Source organism: Pelobates fuscus, chromosome 5, assembly GCF_036172605.1.
Source record: "Pelobates fuscus isolate aPelFus1 chromosome 5, aPelFus1.pri, whole genome shotgun sequence".
Classification (NCBI taxonomy): domain Eukaryota; kingdom Metazoa; phylum Chordata; class Amphibia; order Anura; family Pelobatidae; genus Pelobates; species Pelobates fuscus.
Window position 1 is genome coordinate 171,581,687 of NC_086321.1, and position 25,353 is coordinate 171,607,039.

Genomic DNA, 25,353 nt, shown 5'->3' on the forward strand with positions numbered 1-25,353 from the left:
CAGACCACTTCATTGAGCTGAAGTGGTCTGGGTGCCTATAGTGGTCCTTTAATGGAGCCAAGCAAATTCATGGTCCTGATGCCCGTCTAACCTCTGTGCCCTGGGCGTCTGCCTACAGTTGTCCTGTGGTTAATCCTGCTCTGGTTAATATACTTAGGTTTTGAAAAAAATTATTTTGCATAAAATAGTCAAGGATCTGACTCCGCCTATAATGGCACATACCATCGACAGTTGTCTAAGGCACATATTCAACAAAGAGTGGTGACTGGTCTGATAAACAGATGGACCATGGGTGGAGGTAACACTTATCTAAACTTTGCTGCTTTGCATAGAACACAGAATGTTTTCCCCTTTTGGAAGCAGACCTCGTTTTTTTTTTAAATGTTCAGGCTTATGTTTTGTCCCAGTCGAAATGTGTATAATAAGATCCATTGTGTAACCTGCTCCATTTCAGCAGACAGAATGACATGATCACAGCAGGCTAAATAATCCTGCAAACTGACTGTGCTCCAGACTTCAGAAAAGAATTGCAAAGCCAAACACAGCCTTTGACTGCCACAGGGGTCTCATATAGGGAATAGTGTTCATTCGGTAATTATACACTGAAGGAAACATGATGATTATTCCCTTAACAATTAATTGCAAATATTGGCCAAAAATATCCAAATCTGAAAAATTGGACAATTCATCAGTTTTCTAAGTGGGTATATCGTCTTTAAATACACAATTCCCTGGTCTATACTGCAATTAAATTCAAGACAGCATTGAGGAAAAAAAATAAGGGATTATCTGCAGAAATATACAATCTCACGTCCCTATTACAGGCTAACGTTACTCACCGAAATATGTGAGGCCCCAAACCCTCTGTAGTTTGTGGGATTTTTTTAGACAGTGCCTTTCAGGAATACCATAGTTCGCATGCAGCAGGGTATCAATGACTTCCTTTAAAAGAAACTCAGAGCAAGGAGACAAAGTTCCCTTCCAAATCATGTAAGAGGAGGTGCTTCCCAACATTGAAACTCCCACAAACTATCCGGATTTAGGGAGAGAGGGATCGCAAGGAAAGCAATGAATGTGACTTGCAAAGGGAAATTTTTAGAACAGCTAGAAAAGCTCTTAAAATGCAGTTTGATTGCCCCTGTTTTACTCAAAAACCCATCCAAACCCAATATTTTACTTTAAATTGCCTTATTACATTAAACAGGTTCAAAAAAATTATAATGCAAAAACAGTGATACAGGTAAACTCCAAACTTCCCATCATTCAATTACATCATCATAATCTGCCCAGTTATAACATGGAGCTAACATGGAGTACCTTGCTTATTTGGTGCCATCGGCCCTATAGAGATGCTAAATGACTGACATTCTGTGTCATGATATCATTTTAAATGAGAAGACCGATAACACAACACAAAAAAACATCACTGGTGTTTAAGGGGTTAATGGTTAGCTATTTTTGTCCTTTTTTTTTATTTGTATTTTTTTTTTTTTTGTCAACTAACATTTGTTTATGTGTTTCGTCAATTGTACCGCGCTGGAGAATATGTTGGTGCCTTAAAAATTAAATACTAACTAATTCTGTGCTACTCACAGAGTCAGAAGGTACAGGAGGGGAGGGAAGAGAGAGGTGGTAGAAGGAATGAGACAAGTAAAGGGGCTGGGGGCGAGAGAGGGAAAGCGATAAAGGGCTGGGGAGAGAGAGAATGAGACAAATTGAGGGGCTGGGGTGAATGAGACATATGCAGGGGCTGGGGGAAGAGAATAAGACAAATGGAGGGGCTGTGGGGGAAAGGGAATGAGACACATAGTGTGGCTGGGAGGGGATTGAGACACATGGAGGGGTTGGGGGGAGGGAATGAGACACATGGAGGGGTTGGGGGGAGGGAATGAGACACATGGGAAGGAATAAACACATGGAGAGTTGGGCAATTTTCACTCCAGGGCACAGTGGTTTCTAGTTATGCATCTGCAAATGCTAGTACAACAATATGTACAGCCCACTAGTGCAACATTAAATTAAAGAAGGTTTATTTCTCAAGGTTCTACTCACTAACCAAAGTGGAAGAATTACAGTTAGAGCTACTCTGGCCTTAAATTAGACATTTGCTTTGAATTCTTACTTTAGTGAAGAGCCATGTCGGTGTTTGAGGATCCAGCTACCAAGGATAACTTGCATAATTTAAAACATATTCAACAACTTGTTTTATGTCTGATTTTTTTGGAACTAGATTAAAGGGACACTAACGTCACCAATACAACTTTTGTTTAATGAAACAGTTTTGGTGTATAGATCATGCACCTGCAGTAAATTGTGGTGAATAAAAAGACGAGAGCGTTACCAAGGAAAATGAGCAATTCAGGGGAAAAGAGATAAATAAATTGCAATCACCACAGAAACCAACAAAATGCATTGCAATATTTTACACTTTTCACACAAAATTGCACTTGCTTTGTATTGATAAATCTAAATCAAAACTGCTCAATTTAAAAGGGCACCCCAGACGTAAATTAAAGAAGCACTCCAAAAGATTAATGCACTTCAGCAGCTGTAGTGGTTAATAGAGTGCCCTCGCTCATTTTACAGAAGTCAGCATTTTTATAAAGTGACATGGCTAGGAGGCTGTGCTTTCAGATTACTTTGTGTCCTAACATGCAGCAGCCACAGAGCGGCTATTTCCATGCAATGTGTCCTGCATCCCAACACTCCAGCATTATAATTAAATGGATATATTCGCAACGCTGGAACGTTACTTCAACACTTTTTTTTAATGGATTGTATAAATGTATTAACATAAATGATTAGTTAAAGAAACACTATAGAATTAGGAATACAAACGTATTTCCTCACTATATAGATTAGAGGGCCCCACCAACTTTAAAAAAAGTTTTTTACTTACCCTTTTTTCCAGCACTCAGTGCTCAGTCACTCAGTGCTGCCGCTGAACCATTATGTCATCTGACAGGGATCGTTACCTGGCTTCTAGTCCAATCCAATGAGAGAAGCATTGAGAAGAGAAGTGCATGTGCGTCCACTCAAATGCTTCCACTGTCCCACAATGAGTCAAACTCGTGTGCGTGCACCTCTAGTGGCTGTCTTTAATCAATCATTCTCGTTAAAGTAAATGATGCCGACTATGCTATGCCATCTATAATGTGACATCCCTCCTGAAATTTTCCTTTTTATGTCCTAACAAGATCATCCCTCCGTGTAGCAAATATGAGGAAGTACTGCTTTTTTCCTCGAGTTGTAATTCACCGCAACACCAGAAGAGGCTTTTTATGCAAAAGGCTATTAACCCCTTCTGTACCAGATTAGTGCATCGATTTTGCTTAAAGATTGCTATTCCGCCTTGATTGTAAGCTCATTGGAGCAGGGCCGTCGCTACCTCTTGTCTCTAGAAGACAAACTTGTGAGTTGAACTTATTTTTATGTTTTGTGAACCCATTGTACAGCGCTGCAGCAGATGTTGATGCTTTCTAAATATTAATAATTTCATTGTGCAAAGAGTGTAAAACTTGCAGGGTTCACTCCACTATAGTTAGTAGATCTCACTAAGTTATACCAACAGTGCTTTTAGAGAGGCCATGTAAACTAAAGAAATTATCGAGAACATGCTCAACATAGGCATGCACAAGTGACTGTAATTTATCTATAAATACTGTGTATTTGACAAAACGCACGATGACAATTTGTAAAAAAAAATGTCTGTTGGAGATGGTTGTTCAGAAGAAGTAAATTACATGTTTTCGGGTTTATTTTTTTTATAAAGGAACTCTATACCATTAGGAATACAAATCTGAAGCACTAGCACTATAGTGTCCCTGTACCTATTCTTCTTCTCCCCATCTCCCTGTCTCCTGCAACGTCATATAGGAGGAACATTGGGGACCTAATGCGCATGCATGGCAAGTGTGACATGTGCATTCTTATGGGGGTTCCCAGTCACGTGACTGGGTTTTACTTGGTAAGTGTCATGTAATCAATATTATAATTGTACTGACGACCACTAGAGGTGGACTTAACCCTGCAAGAAAAACATTGCATTTTCTCAAAAAACTACGTTTTACTTTCAGGGTTAAGAGGACATGGACACTGCACCGAGACCTATAGGTGACTATAGTGTTCCTTTAAGGTTTGTTTGTAATCTATACATTTTGTGCTCACCTTTATGAATATTTAACCTTTATATCTGGGATGGTGCATGACACCTCATGACACTGCCGGAAAGGGAGTTATCCTTCCAGCAGCAGCGGGTTCAACTGATTGCTGCATTTCATATACAGATTCCAGGCCCCATGACCACTTCAAATCAGGGACCTGTGTATGGGAGAGAGTGCTTGCAAGTTCAAAGCCTGTCAAGGACTCACCAGTCATCAGTGAACACAAGGAAGGCTTTGAAATGGCAAGCATTCACTGTTGAATCCACACTAGTCTTCTTTGATTGATGAGGCTTGGAGGCAGAGCTATGAGTTCCACTTTCAAGCCCTATTGTGCCACTTTGACAAATTCATCAAAACCAAAGGTTGTATGGACAGGGTGAATGCACTATCACCACTTCAATAAACAGAAGTGGTTATAATGCCTAGAATGTCCCATAAAGCAAGGACATTTTTCCTTGTGTCACACAAGAAACCGCAATGCCATCTGCTGAATAGGTTATGGCATTGCAGTTTTGATTCCTATGGATCTGACTTGCTCCAGTCAGAGGATATTTTCTTCTGGTGCCCTCCTTGCATATGCCAACCAGAAAATTTGGAGCAAAATGCAGATTTGTCAGATGAAGAAAAATTTGTAATGGAACCACTTAGTAAACTGATCTCTAAACTATCAATAGAGTTCTGAAACTCAAGAAACTCAATGGGCAATACTCGGTTTAAATATAAACAGCTGTTTCAAATATATGTACAAGGAACACTATAATGTTAGCAATACAAACGTGTATCTCTAATGCTATAGTGTCCCCGTCCCTAGTAAAATACAGGCTTCTCCCCAAGGACACATAAAAAATAAAAAAGTTTTACTTACTTATTTTTTTCCATCGCCAAGGCTGCCCAAGCACTACTCACTTCTCTTCCTCCTGCATGCATGGCCTCCTCTGCAATGGTCCAATCCAATGCTACTCAGAGAAGTAGAAGAGTATTGAGCACCTGATGCGTATCCAAGTATCCTCAAAGCATTGTATTGAATGAGTTTCCATGTCACGTAACCAAGTTTTACTTGGTCAGTACAGAGGCTAACTTGGTTAGTGATAGGGATTTATCCCTGCAATGTAAACATTGCAGTTTCTAAACTCAAAAAAACCCAAAAAACATTATAATGAGACCACCCTGAAAAGACTGTATCACCATCATAGCAAGAAGAGTTTCACTACAAAGTGACGTGTACTTTGCTGTAACAATTCACATACCCTAAAGTAGGTAAGGAGGATCAGCGATAGCAGGACTTTCATAATTAGTAACGTTTTGGCATGAGATGCACATTTTACCCTATAAATTTACGCTTCTTTTTATTTCAGAGACTTGTGGGGAATTGACCAAACAAAAGCATATATTGTAGCCCAGCTCAGTGGCGTACTAAGGGGGGCAGGGGGCGGCCAGCCGCTAGGTGGGTGCCATGACTGTCAGTGCTGTGAGTCATTCCCCATCAATTCTTATAGTGCGGGCTCCGGCGTCTTTGCAGCTGCACTATACTGCACTGACTGCAGTAATATGGAGGAGCAGGGGGAGAAGTGTTGCGGCGTTGTGCAACATGACGCTGACGTCACGCCGACATGTGGTGCTGCCGCCTGTCCGCCTTCACGGATCTCCAGGATCCATCATCTGATTAACGTCACGTAGAGTGCAGGTTTTTATATGACGGGGTGGTATGAATTTGATGTGTAGGGTGGGTGCAGGGTTTTTATGTGTGGGGGGTGCACAATTTTTATGTGATGGGGTGGGTGCGTTAATATGATGTGTAGGAGTGCAGGGTTTTTATATGAAGGGGGGTTAGCAATAAATATTCTTGAAAACATTGAAAAAAAATAGTGGGTGTTTTTTTATATTTTTAAGGAAGGGAGGGGGGTGCCAAACACAGGGTCCGCCCCGGGTGCCAAATGCTTTAGGTACGCCCCTGGCCCAGCTACTGTGAGCTAAAACGGTCAATACTGCACCCAGTTCAGTGCACATCCCAGTTTGCAGCAAAACTAAAAAATGCAAGCAATGTTTTTTTTTGTTTTTTTTTAAATAACACTACCGTGGAGACAATAATTAAACAGGAACAGTTTCATAAAATGATTGTATTGTGAACTTGAATAGTATAGTAGTTAAAGGGACCCTCCAGTGCCAAGAAAACATATCTGTTTTCCTGGCACTGCAGGTTTCTGCAGTGCCCCTCTCTTTTCCAACCCCCACCCTATGTTGCTGAAGGGGTTAGAACCCCTTCAGCAACTTACCCGAATCCAGCGCCGATGTACCTCGGCGCTAGGTCAGGCTCCGCCCACGCTCCTCCCCAAGCCGACGTCAGCCGTCGGGGGAGACCTAATGCGCAAGCGCGGTAATGGCCGCGCGTGCATTAGACCTCCCTATAGGAAAGCAGAAGTGGTCTGGGTGCCTGGAGTGTCCCTTTAACCCACATATTCTCTTTTTGTATTAGAAATACCTAAAGAGACAATCCATAAAAAAGAATATAATGCTGCTTAGATCTACTGCTTGAAGTTATATAGACACATTTTACAATACTTACTAAATTCAGTTATTCCATGCTGTCAATAGGAGCCAGAGTAAAGTTACTATATATAACAGCTGTATCCTATGCATGTCATTGGCTGCAGTTTGTTGACTGAGTACAATCTGAACCAATAGAAATCATGCACTGGGACAACTCCTCAACCAAGCAAACAAGTTGTTACACGTCTATGCAGGAAGTGAAGAAATCACTATGCTACCTGTGCATGTTACAAAGTACACACATTTATTGCTATTTAATTGTAGGTGCAATGAATCTCTAATGTTTAACTCGAGTTCATTTTTTTTTTTTATTACCATAGTAGACAGTTTTAAATCTACTAGTTATCCATTTCACAAATCAGTCTTCATGTTAGCCTCTAACTAATTAGGCTATTGGATTAAAGGAGAAATATCACATTTATATTTTTGTTATTTTACACCTTATTCAACCCTGGAAACAACAACAAAGGTGAAGAAAACAGATGGGCAATGTTAAGATCATGGCAAAATATAAATAAAATCAAAACAAATTTTGGTTAATAGGTCAGGTAGTGAGCTCTGCACTTCAAATTGATCAGGAGCATGTAAAGCTGGTACCTTGACATATGTAGAAAATAAATATGTCACAAAATTTAAGTCATAGTCAGGGAAATAACTAAGGACAGCTGAGCCCCAAGGGAAGGAATCAACGAATGGCCCCACTTTTCACCCCTTCTCACTCTACCACAAGGAATACATCTGAGTAAGATGTCTATGGTGGGGTTGGCTGGGTTGGATCTATGTGAGGGCTGAGTGTGATTATTTATGGCGTTGGCTGAGTTTGATTGTGTGGGTGTTGTCCGAGTGTGATTATGTGTGAGGGATGCCAGAGTCTGGACATACCTCCCAACTTTGGCGCCCTGTGAAGCGGGACACCGGTGCGAGGGGTAAAAGGGGTAGGTCAAAGATACAAGTCATGTAACTGGGTCCTCATGTTGCGCTATACATGTTGGAGATAGTTCCTTAGTGTTCCCAAGAGCGGGACACAGGGAACAAAGATGGGACTGCAGGATAGGACCCAAACATTGTATTTTTTACCTGGTTTGGAAGCTAGCAAGCTTAGCAAAGTTTAACTATATGAACATTACCTCACTGCAAGGTATTTACACAAACAATATAAACTACACACTTTTTTTTTTAAAAATAGTGTCTGTTTACAATGCCACCCAAGACACATTTTAAGTCCTCAGGTACAAGCATTTCTAGCTATATTCTACCACAGTGGTAGGCAACCTTCGGCATGCCAGGCTCTGTCAGCACTATGACTGAAATAGCATTATGGGATATGGACTGCCAAAGCTTGTCTAAACTTGTTCAACACTCACACTCTCCTCAGCCACAACTTACAATAGAGGGAGTGTGTATGAGTTGTACAAACAAGCCTTCAGATGTCAAAATAAATGGAAAAAGAGACGGCACATTGCTCAACTGCAGCTGCAGGACAAATGTCTTTATTGAAAAGTGTGATGAAGGCGGCAAACATATTCCTCCACTCTGCAAACATTACTCCTACAATTCCATATAACACTGTAGCGATTATTTCTGTGCATACAATAGGGTTCATTCAGTAAACCTAGAATTGTACAAAATTGACAAGGGAGTAGCACACAATTCATGTTCTTATGTGCAACCTGCATTAATAGCCTTCAAGTCACACAATGCAAACTGTTTAAGTGTTTTGGCTTGCAGTCTCCAGGAGTGGTTACTTACAAAGCTGTGAGTCAGCCACAACTGTCAGATGTATTCATGCCATATATATTTGCCGATGAGCAAGTTCATGCCTCCCAGTTTTACAGAAAAATTCTCACAAGACTGTTTAGGGATGCAGAAGTGTTATTCTTGTGGGTATTGGCAATATTTCATAGATTTACCAAATTAAAGGATCACTATAGGGTCAGGAACACAAACATGTATTCCTGGCCCTATAGTGTTAAAACCACCATCTAGCCCCCCTGGGCCCCTCATGCCTCCATAAATATAGCAAAATCTTTTTATTCAAGCCAGAAGCTATAGATCTGCATGCTGTTTGCCTAATAAAACAAGCAGTCTGCTGACATAATCAGAAGTGGTGGCCTGATCCAATCACAATGCTTCCCCATAGGATTGGCTGAGACTGACAATCAGGGGCAGAGCCAGCATGATTCAAACACAGCCCTGGCCAATCAGCATCTCCTCATAGAGATGAATTGAATCAATGAATCTCTATGAGGAAAGTTCAGTGTCTGCATGCAGAGGGAAGAGACGCTGAATGTTTGGATACATTTTAGGCAGCCATGACCCAGGAAGGATCTCTAACATCCATCTGAGGATCTCTAACAGCCATCTGAAAATACTGTATGTCTAGTAACCACAGGGCCCAGGTGTGAAACTTGCCCTGGAGACCCCTCATACGTCTAACCCCCACCATCCCCACTGTACATCTACCCTCCCCCTCCCATACGTTGCCCCTCCACACATGCAGACACACACATACATATACAGAGACACACACATACATACACACAAATACAAACACACACCCATATGAACAAACACATACAAACACACACAGAGACACACATATACAAATATACACACACACACACAGAAACACACATACAGAGACACACATACAAACAAACAAACACACACATATACAAAATGGTTTAGTCACTCTGTTTCCTACCTTTTAGGTGCAGGAGGGTGACTTCCCTGAGGTCCAGTGGTGGCTTAGCCTGATAGGAGTCAGCGTTCCCACTCTATCGCTCTCTCCTCCTTCCTCCCGCGCGGCTCCTGGTGGGTGCTGGGAGGAAGTGACCGGGGCAGTCACTCCTCCCAGCTGTGATGTCATCACTGGGGGTCTGGTCGCACTGTTAAAGCGCCACAGCGCTGCCTAGACCCCTGGAAATACATTTCTATCGGGTGGCCCCAACAGCATGGACCACTAGATGTGCTCTACTGTGCGGGCTGGGGCCGCAACACATGGCACCCGGTTGCAGGGGTCCGCAGGGTGGCTGGGCCCCCTGGAGTTGCAGGTCCGATTGCAGCTGCGACCCCTGCGACCGCGGTAGTTCCACCACTGCCTGTCACCTCATACACATGCACTAGCTGGTGCATGCTATAGGGAGTGTACACCATTATATTTGGAGTATGCTTGCACATGCTGACTTCTCTCTGATTGTATGATTAAGTACCTGTAAGCTACTAAATGACAAATGGTAATATAAATCCGTTCTCCTCCTACGTCCCAGAGGCCACACAAATCTAGAGGCTTAACTTCAGAAAAACCATGTACAGTATGTAATAGGTAAATATAACTGGCTTTTTTTGGTTTTCTTTTCAAATACTTTTTATTAAAGGTTATATATTTTTACATCAATATTTGCAATACTTTTATATTGAAAACATATAAGACAAATTGTATATGGAGATACATACATTAAATGTACAAAAAGAGTGCAAACAAAAAAAAAAAAATGTTTATAGTTACAACAATACAATTGCTTCATTATATCGTTTTATATAGTTTTTTCTGAGCACTCAAGATTCAGTTCATAGAAGACCTAATTGGTACTGTACACTTTGCTTATTAATTCAATTTGAACTATAACCGTTGAAAACAAAGAGCACAATAAGAAAAAATATGATTTCCTTCCATTTTGACTTAAATTGGAGGCCAGTTGTCAATAAACCTCATCTTGTCAACAACCAAACAATATTTAACTTTGAATTGTGAACATGCACAAATTACTGTGTACAGAGAGTATCATAAGATTAAAAATGTACTATACCCATGATAGGCAGTTTTTAACTTTATAGCCTTAGTTAAATGTTTTACAATGATAGGATTAGGCAATACAGACTGCACATTCACTGGTTCGACTATTTGCTTGTGTGCCAAAGCAACTTTAAAGTGGCAATAAATGCAATACAATAAATTTTAAGTGCAAACCTTGCATTTTTAAACTTATCGGTTATTGTGAAAGTCAAATGATAATATACTTTTCATTGCTGGTCATATAATAATTTCAGGTGTCTACAAATATGTCTTTCACTTTGTTTTTATGGCTATATGCAGATCAGGAATGGAATATGCATAAACATCTCTCTAATATCACATAACACAGAATGCATAGGAAAGTCATGGGAAATTTTTTTTTCACTCTAACAAGTTTGCATTTCATTGGATTCGAAACATGGAAACATAGAATGTGACAGCAGATAAGAACCATTCGGCCAATTTTCTAAATACTTTCATTAGTCCCTGGCCTTATTCTATAGTTAGGATAGCTATGCCGATCCTGAATGCTTAAACTCCTTTACTGTGTTCACCTCTACCACTTCAGCTAGAAGGCTATTCCATGCATCCACTACCCTCTCAGTAAAGTAATAACTCGTATTACTCTCCCCAATACATTTACATGTCAATGACCATGGTATTAAAATGGACACTCCCAGCTTGGTTTATCCCTCTTTTTTTAACACACTATATACATGATGCATTCTAAATCATGTGTCCCCAGGGCCGGCGCTACCATAAGGCGGCACAAGCGGCCACCTTAGGGCGCACGGACCCGAGGGGTGCAAAAATGTCCAAGTGACCGGCGGGAGCACGGAGAACTCCGCTCCCGCCGGTCAATTTCTGCAGCAATCTGCTCAGCTGGCTGGGAAACGTGCAGCCACTGAGGGAGGGGGTGGAGCAGCGAGGAGCGACCGCGGCAAATCTCTTCCTGAGCTACAGGCCGCTGGGATATGTGACCCACCCAGCATGGACCACCCGATGGGCTCTACTGTGTGGGCTGAGGCCGCAACACATGGCAGCGGGCACCCGGTTGCAGGGGTCCGCAGGGTGGCTGGGCCCCCTGGAGATGCGGGTCCGATTGCAGCTGCGACCCCTGCGACCGCTGTAGTTCCACCACTGCCTGTCACATCATGCACATGCACTAGCTGGTGCTTGCTATAGGGAGTGTACACCATTATATTTGGAGTATGCTTGCACATGCTGACTTCTCTCTGATTGTATTATTAAGTACCTGTAACCTTCTAAATGACAAATGGTAATATGAATCAGTTCTCCTCCTACGGCTCGGTTCGGCATTTCCGAAATTCGTGACTTCGTCAATTCGGCACTTCGGAACTTCGGTAACTTCGGTACTTAGACACTTCGGAACTTCGGCAATTCGGGACTTCTCTTGCAGCCGCTTGGTAGATAACTCCCTAATTCCCACGGTATTAGGGAGTTATCTACCAAAAGGCTGAAAGACCTAAATTGGTCTTTCAGCCAAATGTACTAATACTAAGTAAAAATTACTTAGTATTAGTAAATTTTGCCCCTACTCGCTATACCGCGAGTAGGGGCATGTCTAGTAAACAGTGAGCAGCCTGTGGCTGCTGACTGTTAAAAAAATAATAATAAAAAAAGGTCCCCCCTCCTGAACCCCCTAAACTAGAATAAGAGGGGAGGACCTAATGTCCCACCCCCTTGGCCCCCACACCTGAACAGTGGGTGGGGGCCCTAAATAAAAATTGGGGGGGGGGACCTAATTATTATTATTATGATATTTATAGAGCGCCGTCAAATTCCGCAGCGCTTTACAATGGGTGGACGAACAGACATGTAGTTGTAACCAGACAAGTTGGACACACAGGAACAGAGGAGTTGAGGGCCCTGCTCAATGAGCTTACATGCTAGAGGGAGTGGGGTAAAATGACACAAAAGGTAAGGATAGTATTAGACTAGTGACAGTTGCAGAAGAGGAATCAGTTGGGAGCTATTAACAGTTTAATTGATACGCTTTTATGAAGAAATGGGTTTTTAACGATTTTTTGAAGGAGTGGAGACTGGGTAAGCATCTAACAGGGGAGGGAAGCGAGTTCCACGGGAACGGTGCAGCCCTCGAGAAGTCTTGAAGGCGAGCATCAGAGGTGGGAGTACGGACAGAAGATAGACGTAAGTCTTCAGCAGATCGTAAGGGCCTAGACGGGACATACTTGTGTATAAGGGAGGATAGATAAGTGGGAGCAGCATTATGTAGAGATTTGAAAGCAAGAACAAGAATTTTAAATTGAGCTCTATATTTTATAGGAAGCCAATGTAGGGACTGACAGAAGGGTGAGGCATGGGAGGTGCGGGCGGACAGGAAGATGAGCCTCGCCGCCGCATTCATTATGGACTGTATGTCACGGCTAGTAATGTGGTCCAGCACGCAGAAACTATGTAAACATATACATAAGTAAGAAAAGGAAAATAACAGGATACAGCGTAAACCGGACCTTAGAATGGCCAGACTAATACGCTAGAGACAGAGAATGGTCAAAGGGAAAGCCGAGGTCAAGGAAGCCAGAAAATACTCAATACCGATTAAACAAGCCAAGTCAGGGAAACCAGAGATCAGAATAACCAGGGAAACGCCAAGGATCAGGATACCAGGAAATCAGAAACACGAAAATAGCACTTTCAGGAAACCAGGAAACTGAAACCACGACAGGGCAAAGTTCTGGGAAAAGCTAGGGGTTTAAATACCCCTCTCTAGGGGGCGGGGCTATCCATAGACGTGACCACGTGGTCGGCGCCATATTGGATTCGGGCGAGATGCCCGGAAGAACTGAGTGCGCGGTCCCCGGCTCGCCGACGAGCAGGTAAGCTCGTGTAGTCGGTACGGTCGTGCCGGTCGGGCACGGCCGTGAGGCTCGGCGGGCCGGTGACCGCAACAGTACCCCCCACTCGAAGACCGCGCACCGGGCGGGAAGGACCCGGCTTAAGAGGAAAGCGGTTGTGAAATGACCGGATAAGACGGGGCGCATGGACCCGGTCAGCAGGAACCCAACAACGTTCCTCGGGACCATAACCCTTCCAGTCAACGAGATAGGACAAGACACCTCTGGATAATTTGGAGTCCATGATAGAACGGACTTCATATTCTTCTTGATCACCCACTACCAAGGGCGGAGGAGGAGTGGATAACTTGGTGTAGCGATTGCAAGTAAGGGGCTTGAGCAGAGACACATGGAAAGTATTCGCAATTCTCATATGAGCCGGAAGTGCCAAAGAATAGGTCACTGGATTAATACGTTGGGTAACTCGAAAGGGACCTATGTACCGAGGGGCAAATTTCATGGACGGGACCTTAAGTTTGATATGTTTTGTGGAGAGCCACACCCTGTCACCTGGAAGATAGACAGGATTAGCGCCCCATTTTTTGTCAGCTTGGACCTTTGCTCGTAATGAAGCTTTTTGCAGAGCTGAATGGACGGAATCCCAGGTATCATGAATTGATTCTAAACGGGTGTTCAAAGCAGGAATTTCCGTGTCTGAGAATTCAGAAGGAAAAACAGCGGGGTGATAACCCTGATTTACAAAGAATGGACTATGATTAGAAGATTCATGAGTGGCGTTGTTCCTGGCGAACTCAGCCATGGGTAAGAGCTCATACCAGTTAGACTGATTGGCATTTATAAAGCAACGTAAATAGGCTTCTAAAGACTGATTCGCCCTCTCTGCTGCTCCATTTGTTTGAGGGTGATACGCTGACGAAAAGGAGAGTTCGATGCCCAATTGTTTGCAAAAGGAACGCCAAAACCTAGAAACAAACTGGGTACCTCTGTCAGATACTATGCTTTTGGGTACACCGTGCAACCGAAAGATCTCTCTCAAGAATATTTGAACTAGATCTTGAGCAGATGGTAATTTTTTAAGTGGGACAAAATGTGCCATCTTTGTGAATCTATCGATAACCATAAGGACTGTATTAAACCCGTTTGAACTGGGTAGATCCACAATGAAATCCATGGCTAAGTGGGTCCATGAAGCACTAGGTATGGGCAGTGGTTGTAACAGTCCAGGGGGCGATCTAGGAGGAACTTTAGAAACGGCACATATTTGACATGCCCCAACGTAATCTTTGATATCGTTTCTAAGAGCAGGCCACCAAAACCTCCTGGAGAGAGTTTTATGGACTCCAGGATGACCCGCTGTGAGGTTGTCATGGAACATATCTAGTACCTTTTTTCGGAACTGAGGTGACACATACAGTTTGTCCGGGGGTTTTCCCACAGGTGCCTGAGTTTGGTCTGCTATTATGGCACAGAAGAGTGGAGAAGACACTTCGGAAACTGTAGTGGCAATGAGGCATTCAGGAGGTATAATAGGATATATCTCCTGTTCCGGAACTTCCTCTGTCTCAAACTGCCTAGAAAGTGCATCTGCCTTGGTGTTTTTAGTACCAGGCCTATACGTAATTACGAAATTGAATCGGGAGAGGAACAATGACCATCTAGCCTGACGAGAGGACAGTCTCTTAGCGTCCCCAATATAAGCCAAATTCTTATGATCAGTAAAGATCAAAAGTGGCTCTTTGGAACCTTCCAAGAGATGCCTCCATTCCTTAAGGGCAAGTACAATGGCCACAAGTTCCCTATTCCCTATGTCATAATTCTTCTCTGCAGGTGTGAGTTTGCGAGAGTAAAATCCACAGGGATGTAAAGGCGTATCAGGACTTTCTCTCTGAGACAGAATGGCTCCAACTCCTGTCTCTGACGCATCCACCTCTAGGATAAATGGTTTGGTTGGATCAGGATGGGTCAGGACAGGTGCTGAGGAAAATAAAGATTTTAACCGTTCAAATGCCTCTCTTGCTTCTTTGGGCCAAGATATACAATTTGCTCCTTTTTTGGTTAAATTGGTTATAGGGGAAATCACAGAGGAAAATCCCTTTATGAATTTGCGTTAGTAATTCGCAAAACCTATAAAGCGTTCAGTAGCTTTAAGGCCCTTGGGCAATGGCCACTGTAAGACTGCCTCCAGTTTGCGGGGATCCATCTGGAAACCAGACGGAGATATAACGTATCCAAGGAATTGTATCTCCGTTTGGTCAAACTGGCATTTCTCCAGTTTACAGTAAAGACCGTTCTGTAACAGGGTTTTCAGTACAATTCTCACATGTTCGTGATGTGTCTCTAGGTCTGGGGAATAGATGAGAATGTTTTCCAAGTACACTAGAATGAACATGTGAAGGTACTCTCTTAGGACATCGTTAATAAAATCCTGGAATACCGCTGGAGCGTTACATAATCCAAACGGCATAACCAGGTATTCGTAATGTCCCATTCTGGTGTTAAATGCGGTCATCCATTCGTGACCGTCCTTAATCCTGACTAGATTGTATGCACTTCGGAGATCGAGCTTAGTAAAGACTCGAGCTCCCTTCAATCTGTCAAACAGCTCTGATAAAAGGGGAATAGGGTAGGCATTTTTTATGGTAATCCTATTCAAACCCCTATAATCGATACAGGGGCGTAGGTCTCCTTCTTTTTTAGAGACAAAGAAGAACCCAGCCCCGGCTGGTGAGGAGGATCTACGGATATGACCCTTTCTGAGAGCATCCTTTATATATTCTTCCAAACAAAGATTTTCCTGGGGGGACAAGGCATAAACTCCTCCCTTGGGAGGCATAGTCCCTGGTAATAAGTTTATAGTAGAGTCATAAGGTCTATGAGGAGGTAAACCTTCTGACTGGACCTTGTTAAATACCTCTTTTAAATCCATATACTGCGGCGGAATTTGTGTGGTCAAGGGAGGTGCAATAGGAACATTAATGGTACCAATAGGTTGTGGGATTTGCTTAAAGCAAACACCTTTGCATCTCTCACCCCAACTCACAATCTCTCCTTCAATCCAATCCAAACGTGGATTGTGTTTCAGGAGCCAAGGGAAACCGAGTATTATCGGACATGTAGGTGAAGATATGATTTGAAAGGTCATTTCTTCAGAGTGGAGAATACCCACTGAGACAGTGATTGGCAGAGTTTCGTGTGTGATGAAAGGCTGGGTAAGAGGCCTTCCATCAATGGCCTCGACTGCTATAGGTTTCTCTTTTTGTCTTAAGGGCAGGAGATGTTTTGCAGAGAATTCTTTGTCTAGGAAATTCTCCGCTGCCCCAGAGTCAATCATAGCCTCACACTGAACAGTAGTGTTCTTAAAAGACAAGGTTACTTTGACAAGGAAACGGTTCTTAGTCAATTTAGGGGACATATACATCACACCTAAGGTCGGTCCCCGTACGTGCCCTCGGTGTGCAAGTTTTCTGGCCGAACCGGGCTTGATGATCTTAGATGTCCCTTCTTGCCACAATACATACATAGCCCCTCGTTACGTCTGTGTTGTCTCTCTGCCTCAGTGAGTTTAGCGCTACCCAATTGCATGGGTTCAGGTTCTGGAAGAGGCGTTTGGCTATTTACCACTGGGTTAGAGAAACGAGGAGCTATGGACAAATTAGAACGTCTGTTACGTTGTTTGTTTTTCTCTCTCTCTCTGAGCCGGTTATCAATGTCTATCATGTAGGCAATAAACTCATTAAGATTAACTGGAAGGTCTCTAGCTGCGGTCTCATCTTGTATACTCTCAGCTAGACCTTCAGAGAAAGCAGCCACCAGACCACTATTGGTCCAATCAACCTCAGACGCCAATGTCCTGAACTCTATGGCATAATCGGCTACAGAACGACTGCCTTGCTTGATTCTCATAAGGGCTTTGGCAGCGTTCTTCTCCCTGCCTTTAGGTTCAAACGTAGCCTTAAAAGCCGTAAGAAAGGCACTGTAATCACGGGCTACTGCGTCACCACTTTCCCATAAGGGGTTAGCCCAGGTCAAGGCTTTTCCAGTTAATTGGTTCATCAGATAGCCTATTTTTGATCTATCTGTTGGGAATGTGGAGGCCTCAAAGTGGTATTCAATTTGGTTTAAAAAACCTCTGAATTCCTTAGAATCACCTCCATAACGAGGGGGCGGTGACAGGGTTATGGACGGTGGTTTATGTGGCACGGGAACCACTACAGGTGGCGGAACCACAGGTGGTACAGGAGGGACCTCTAAATAGGCAGTCCTCTGGAGCAAGGTCTGAAATGCCTGGGCAAATTGGTCTAACCTGTGGTCCATATCCTCCACCCTATTTTCACAGGCGATCATATGTTTGCATAGTTCTGCAGGATCCATGGCCCTGTCGTAATGTCACGGCTAGTAATGTGGTCCAGCACGCAGAAACTATGTACACATATACATAAGTAAGAAAAGGAAAATAACAGGATAGAGCGTAAACCGGACCTTAGGATGGCCGGACTAATACGCTAGAGACAGAGAATGGTCAAAGGGAAAGCCGAGGTCAAGGAAGCCAGAAAATACTCAATACCGATTAAACAAGCCAAGTCAGAGAAACCAGAAATCAGAATAACCAGGGAAACACCAAGGATCAGGATACCAGGAAATCAGAAACACGAAAATACCACTTTCAGGAAACCAGGAAACTGAAACCACGACAGGGCAAAGTTCTGGGAAAAGCTAGGGGTTTAAATACCCCTCTCTAGGCTATGATTGGTCAGAGGGCGACCTCTGACCCCAAAACGTGCGTGTGCGTTGACGTCGTGACGTCACGCACACGTTGGTATAACTCTCGGGGGTGGGGCTATCCATAGACGCGACCACGTGGTCGACGCCATATTGGATTTGGGCGAGATGCCCGGAAGAACTGAGTGCGCGGTCCCCGGCTCGCCGACGAGCAGGTAAGCTTGTGTAGTCGGTACGGTCGTGCCGGTCGGGCACGGCCGTGAGGCTCGGCGGGCCGGTGACCGCAACACTGTAACAGCGCAAGTTGGGAGCACGTAAGACCACTGAGCAGCGGATTACAGTAGTCAAGGCGAGAAAAGACAGTGGAATGGACCAACACTGTAGTCGCATCTGGCGTTAAGTAGGGGCGGATGCGCGCAATGTTTTTGAGATGGAAATGAGAGGATTTGGCGATAGATTGAACATGAGGCTTGAAGGAGAGGTCGGAGTCAATGAGTACACCTAGGCAGCGAGCCTGCGAGGTGGAGCTGATGGTAGCACCGTTGACTTGGAGGGAGACAGACACAGGAGTAACAACACTTGAGGGAGGAAAGACCAGAATTTCAGTTTTGGTCAAGTTTAGTTTAAGGAAGTGGGCAGTCATCCAGTTAGAAACAGCAGAGAGGCAGTCAGAGACACTAGTCAAGAGGGACGGGGAGAGATCAGGAGAGGACAGGTAGATTTGCGTGTCATCTGCATGGAAATGATATTGGAAGCCAAAGGAGCTAATGAGTTTACCAAGGGAGGCAGTATAGATGGAGAACAGTAGGGGACCAAGGACTGAACCTTGGGGGACACCAACAGAGAGGAGTTGGGGAGAAGAAGCAGATCCAAAGAAAGAAACACTGAAAGAGCGCTGGGAGAGGTAGGAGGAGCACCAGGAGAGAGCAATATCTTGTAGACCGATATTGCGGAGGAAGAGAAGAAGCTGTTGATGATCAACAGTGTCAAAAGCCGCAGACAGGTCAAGGAGAATTAGGATAGTGACGAGATTTTGCAGCGAGTAGATCATTGGATACTTTGGTCAGTACCGTTTCCACAGAGTGCATAGCGCTGAAACCAGACTGAAGCGGGTCTAGCAGAGAGTTGGACTCGAGGAAGTCTGTCAATCTCGCATACACAATTCTTTCAAGGATCTTGGGTGCAAAAGGCAGTAGCGAGATAGGACGATAGTTGGATGGGGAGTTAGGGTCAAGATTGGGCTTCTTTAGAATTGGGGTTACAGTTGCATCCCCTGGCCCCCACACCTAAACGGTGGGTGGGGGCCCTAAATAAAAATTGGGTGGGGGTGGACCTAATGTCCTCCCTCCTGGCCCCCACCCCTGAGCAGTGGGTGGGGGCCCTAAGTACAAATTGGGGGGGGACCTAATGTCCTCCCCACTGGCCCCCACCCCTGAGCGGTGGGTGGAGGCCCTAAACTAGAATGAAGGGGGAGACCTAATTTCCTCCCCACTGTCCCCCATCCCTGAGCGGTGGGTGGAGGCCCTGAACTAGAATAAGGCGGGACCTAATGTCCTCCCCCCTGGCCCCCACCTCCTCACTGGCCAAGTATCTTACATTTTATATGAATGTGTGTTACTTACAGCTGAATCCTGGCTGTGTTTGTATACTTTTTATTTAAAATTGTATACAATGTAACATTCTTCTTCTTTCACTGGGTAAGTATATTAGTACTTAGGCAATACTGTGCTTCGGAACTTCGGCACTTTGACACCTCAGAACACGCGAATGTCCGAATTGCCCGAAATTCGGCCGAATTTTCATTCGAACCGAAACTAATTGCACATGTCTATTACCGGTATCTAGGTAAGCAATGCCTACTGCACCACCCTGATTTAATATTTTAGTTGCCCAATCAAAAAAATCAATAAGATTAGTTTGGCATGACCTCCCTGAAGTAAACCCATGTTGTCTCTGATCTTGAAATCCTTGTGATTTTAGATGTTCAACAATCCTATCCTTTAACATGGTTTCCATTACTTTCCCCACTACTAAAGTAAGGCTTACTGGCCTGTTATTGCCAAACTCCTCACTACTACCTTTCTTGTGAATTGGCACAACATTCGCTAATTTCGAATCTTTTGGGACTACTCCTGTTAACAATAATTGGTTAAATAAATCTGTTAATGGTTTTGCTAGTACACCACTAAGCTCTTTTTTTTTTTTTTTTGTCAATCTTTGTTTTTATTGAGGCATATGATGGTACATTACAGAAAATAAAGTGATGGGTTAATGCATGTAAAACATACAGTTTGCATAAGTGTACACAGTAGTTGCATGTATTCCCAAGAGTATCAGCCTCTTTTTTTTTTTTTTTTTGAAAGTTTAACAGTAGAGTTATCCGTATAGGTTACACAGACTAAGCAAATAAAAGAGTTACAAGATAATTACGCTTATGGTTTGTTCGGTGAAGACGATTTTAAGCAAGCTAGAAATGGGTGCAATAGCTCAGATAATGCTAATAACAGGTTAAGAGCACGTATAGCGAGATCGCATGTGGCCTAGTACAGCATTTGGTGGTAAGTTACATTATGTTAGGCTACCTGAGGGGTCTACCAGGCAGTACACAGGTATACGTTGTTCGATTAAGTAGCATAGGTTAGTTTCTGTGGTAATCATTCCAGTCATCTGGACTAGGGTAATACACTGCTCAAACATAACATATTTAACAGAAACAGGACACGCTGATTCTGAGCTAGGACAAAAACACACTACCCCGACATCTCCTGCTAGAGCAAAAATATGTAAAATGCTAAGCCAGGCACAAGGGGGTCTATTGGTAGCATGAGAAGGGGCAAATACCACCAGTGGTCTGCCACTCGGGCTAGTCCTCATCATGTCCAGTGATAGGGGGCCAGATCAGGACCCAGAGTCCCGTTTGCTTTCGGTGCCATTAAGCTGAGTCTCCGTGTTGGCTATGCTGTTTCCGAGGGTCGCTCGTCTTCCGCCTGAGGCCTTGATGGGCACTCGCGCCTGTGTGCCATTGGACCCATCTTCAGGACCGTGGGCCCAGGGTTCCGCCGGGCCCCTAGCTTCTCCCTGGGTGTATGGCAGGCTGTGGGGGGGGGGATTCCTCCCGATGAGCACCCGGCTCAGATGAAGCGTGTGCGGACCTCTCAGCAACGTAGCGGTATATGTGTCAGGGGTATTTCTGGGTGTCTGTACCCGTACCTGAGAATGCCTCGGGTGCCAGAGCGGGTGGTGGCTGCAGGTCGTCCTGCTGGTCTCCGCCATCTTGTGCACGAGTCTAGGTTGCATGTTAGTGCACGTGTGTGGGGCTGGCAAGCGTGTGTCCTGCAACAGCAATTCTCTGGACTGTAGTGCTGCTGTAGAATGTGGGTCTTGGGATTCAGGCGATTCTGTGTACTATGCCCGATCGTGTCTGCTGTCGGCCCCATGCTGTCACCGCTCCCGCGGCCTCCGCCATCTTTGCCACGTGTCTGAGGCCTGTATGATGTACTGCTAGCTCCTCCGCTTGTTGCTGAAAGCATGGACCGGGATCACCCCCCCGGTCCGGTGGGGGGGGAAACAGGACCGGGTCCGCCGTTGCTCTCAGTGCGTTCCGGGCTCCGTTGGGCAGGATAGTGGAGCGGCGGCCGTCCACTCCACTCACCGCCAGGCAGGCACCCGCTGGTTGCTGCAGGGTACCCCTCCTCCGGGGGGCTAAAACTCCGCGAGCAAGCCTCTCCCCGGCTCCGGTAGCCCTTGTGCTTTGCGGGTCGAGGTTGGTAGTAGTTGATTTCTCATTTATTGTCGCTTTTTAGGTGGAATTGGGTAGCTTGTGCGGGAGCTGTGCTTGCCTGCGACCGCTTGGCTCGGCGGCCCGGCCCCGCCCCCACTAAGCTCTTTTAACCCCTTAAGGACACAACTTCTGTAATAAAAGGTAATTATGACGGAATATTTCCGTCATGTGTCCTTAAGGAGTTAATAACTTTGGGTGTATCCCATCAGGTCCCATCGACTTATTTGTCTTTATTTTTGACAGTTGATAGCGAAACTCATAACATAAAGATTCCAGGCACCATGATCACTTCAAATCACTGGCGTGGTCATGGTGCTTGGAGTAACCCATTAAGTCTGTACCAGTATTACACAGCGAAAACCGAAACCAAAAACAGTGACAACTGAATTACGGCATTTCAAATCCTTTTTCTCTTATAACAATTAATGAAGCTGTCCTAAAACAAGCTCAGCAATGTTTTATGACAAAGAAAAAAACAACAACACTAAAATATGACTTAATTTGCTCCATAGGTGTTTCACAGCCAGAGAAAGAACAGTTTAACCCCTTAAGGACCAAACTTCTGGAATAAAAGGGAATCATGACATGTCACACATGTCATGTGTCCTTAACGGGTTAAATGGTTACCATAGCCAATGAGTGAAATGACACTGAGAAAGTATGTTACAAAAGAAATCTAGACAGAGTGCAAAATAATAATTCACACATAATTAAAAACATTTCTGCTGGTTTCAACAATGTTGCAGATCATTCAAATACACAATTATATTCTCTACTACAGTATATTCCAAGAATTTAAAAAAGGGGCGTACCTGTTTGCAACAGACTTAGAAGTAAGAACAGGATATTGACAGTTGTGAGAGGATTTGCATAGCTAAAGTCAGTGTGGTTGGTATATATACTCTCAATTACTTTTACCAAAGGTTGATGTATCAAAATGAGCAAAGGTTCTCCTGGTCACGTGACGTTGTCTAATATTTATACAGAGTGGTACCTCTGCAGCAACATGCCAGAATACAACACGTAGCAGTATATGTAATAACATTGTTTGCTTGTATTGGGCTGTAACTGTTTTACCACTATAAGGATTGCACACTAAAGTGGGAAGTGTCAGGAATTCGAAGTGAAACCTTAGGTGAAAATTAGGGTGACCTTCAGGGCGTGAGAATCAGGATGGTTGTCACACACCCGGCAGTCCTGGGTGGGCATGGACACCCCGGCCCCCACATTTCCAATGTGCATATTTATATATAGCGATTATTGCTATATATGTGCCCCAGCGAGAGTTGAAGAGGAGAGCTCCCTGGAGCTTAAGATCACGTTTGTTGGACACGCTCTTTACTATATAAGCACTTTGCAGCCTGCATATACACAGGTAAGGGGCACGCAGGCAGAAGATAAAATTAATAAATTAATAATAAAAATAAATAAAATTTTCCCACAGAATGCAGCCCCAATTGTATCCCGGATACATATGACTTTCGTCCGTCACGCAAGACAGAGTGCCAAATTGAGACAAATGGGTCATATCCCCATACAAGACTAACGGCAAGGTTATGTATAGCCTCAGAGTCCGATGCAAGTCTACAAATCCCATGAACCCATGCGAGGTAATAGTCGCGTGCGTCACTTCCGGGTGACGCGAGACCGAAGTACAACCAGGAATGACATCAAACACACCGGATTGCACTAATTACTAATACACAGCCTATATCAACTGGGAAAGGACATGATTAGCCACACTTCTGAGGAAGCCCTGCCGGGTGAAACGCGTCAAGTGTGTTACTGGAAGAATTTTCATCCATTTTTTATTGTTTGCTATATATATTAAATATACTATTGTAATAATATATTAAATAAAGTATTTTTTTTTTTTTATTCTGTATTTTATTGTGCAGATAATATACATAACAGTCTCGTCACACCACATACCGGACCAAACACATGCAGTATACATATATTGACATCGTCATGGCATTGAGATTTCTTGCACATTTTTTATGTTAAATGCAGTTTCTAACATATTAGTCGAGGATGTCTAGGTTGAGTGAGCCTGAGCAGGTCCATGAGAGATGCTAGACAAAGGAGTTAGTAAACTAACAAATAGAAAAATTATACAAAATTATACTTTTTATAATCGTCAGAACAAAATACATTTTTTGAAGTTAAGTAGTTAGGTCACAGGGAAGTCACACACGTCTAGAGTACATAGCATAACATAAGATGTAATCTATATGAGTTACGTAGACATGAGTGAGTGTGAGACAAGCCGGTGAAGCATGAGTGTCAGCAGAGTAAAATATTAAACGAGTAAAGTATTAGGCAAACACATGTGTCAATGTAAGATTAATTGGGAACAGGCTATCTGAACACATGCCTAATGAGTGCTGTATAAGATTATAAAAACATAAAAGTACAATATAAAGTAATCATGCTGGGTCTGGGTAAGGAGCTTTGTTTTTTTTTAGCATGAAAATAACAGAAAAATAAACAGGCTATGGGACATCCGCAGTTTGCAATAAACACGCTAGGCTACATATGTATACATCAGAAATATTCTCGCTTGGTGTTATGGTTATGTATGCAGCCCTGTAAATTATGAGCCCTTGGTCATCATTATGGCAGATTAGTAATAAAATGCTGCACAAATAAGTTTTAGGGGTGCGTACTAGGTAAAGTCAGATCGATGTTTTCTGCAGGATAGAGTCCCGTAGTGTGAGTATGTAGGGCTTGTGCACCAGTCGTCCGACCTGCCTGCATCTCGTGGAGAAGGGCTGGTGCGTTGATGGTGTAGCCGCGTCAGCCGGTACCCCGCTTGGGCAGGGGTGTGATAGCTGCAAGGGGTGTCTTGCCTGCTCCCCCTTCCTGCGCTTTCCATGTGCGGCGTTGAGCCAGTGAAGATTGTGACCTCCATAGGTTGGCATTTTTGTGTGCCAGGCAGCTTAAGGAGATCGCCTCTGGGGGTTTTTGCCCCTGCTGCAGACGTCTGGAGCTCCGTGGTCGAGGTGAGTAGGAGTGTCCATGCAGCTGGCCTGGTCAGCGGAGTATTGTTCGCCACTTTGGTTTCTTGCGCTTTCTCCGTTTATTAGTTGTGCGGGGGTGTTTATGCTTGCCGCTTTGTGTAGCAGAATATCCCCCTGGAACTGCCTGGCTTTCTGCAGGTAGGTAGGATAGCTCGTTGGGTTGAGCTCCCTCTGGAGATTGATTTGGTGTCGCTGCAAATAAAGCCTCCAATTTGGCCCAGAAGTCAGCAAAGGTGGCATCCAGTCGCTCTAGCACATATTCTGCAGCACCTCCTCGTGTCTCCATGGGCTGCAGTAGGCCCTGCTGGTGATGCAGAGGCCCGGCCGCCATCTTAGGTGGGTCAGCTGCGATCATGCGTCGGGAGGTGGGAGCTGTGTAGGGTTGACAGGGGCACCAGCCAGTGGATACCGGGATAACCCCCGCCGGTCCAGAGGGGGGGGAATGGAGCATAGCTTCGGTCACCAGGGCCATTCAGGCAACGAA

General features: G+C 44.2%; 1 protein-coding gene across 4 annotated transcripts in view; it reads right to left on the reverse strand.

The window, feature by feature from the left end:
• Positions 1-22,753, reverse strand: part of DAO (D-amino acid oxidase) — a 73,034-nt gene extending 50,281 nt beyond the window's left edge. Inside the window, exon 1 of one of the 4 annotated variants that reach the window (XM_063457081.1) lies at positions 22,659-22,753. The gene's annotated coding sequence lies outside the window, so the exon portion shown is untranslated. Of the gene's footprint in view, positions 1-839; positions 990-2,899; positions 2,967-6,726; positions 6,807-22,658 lie in introns of those variants that run through there. The other 3 variants (XM_063457084.1, XM_063457085.1, XM_063457082.1) reach the window with 3 other exon arrangements.
• Between the last annotated feature and the right edge of the window lie 2,600 nt (positions 22,754-25,353).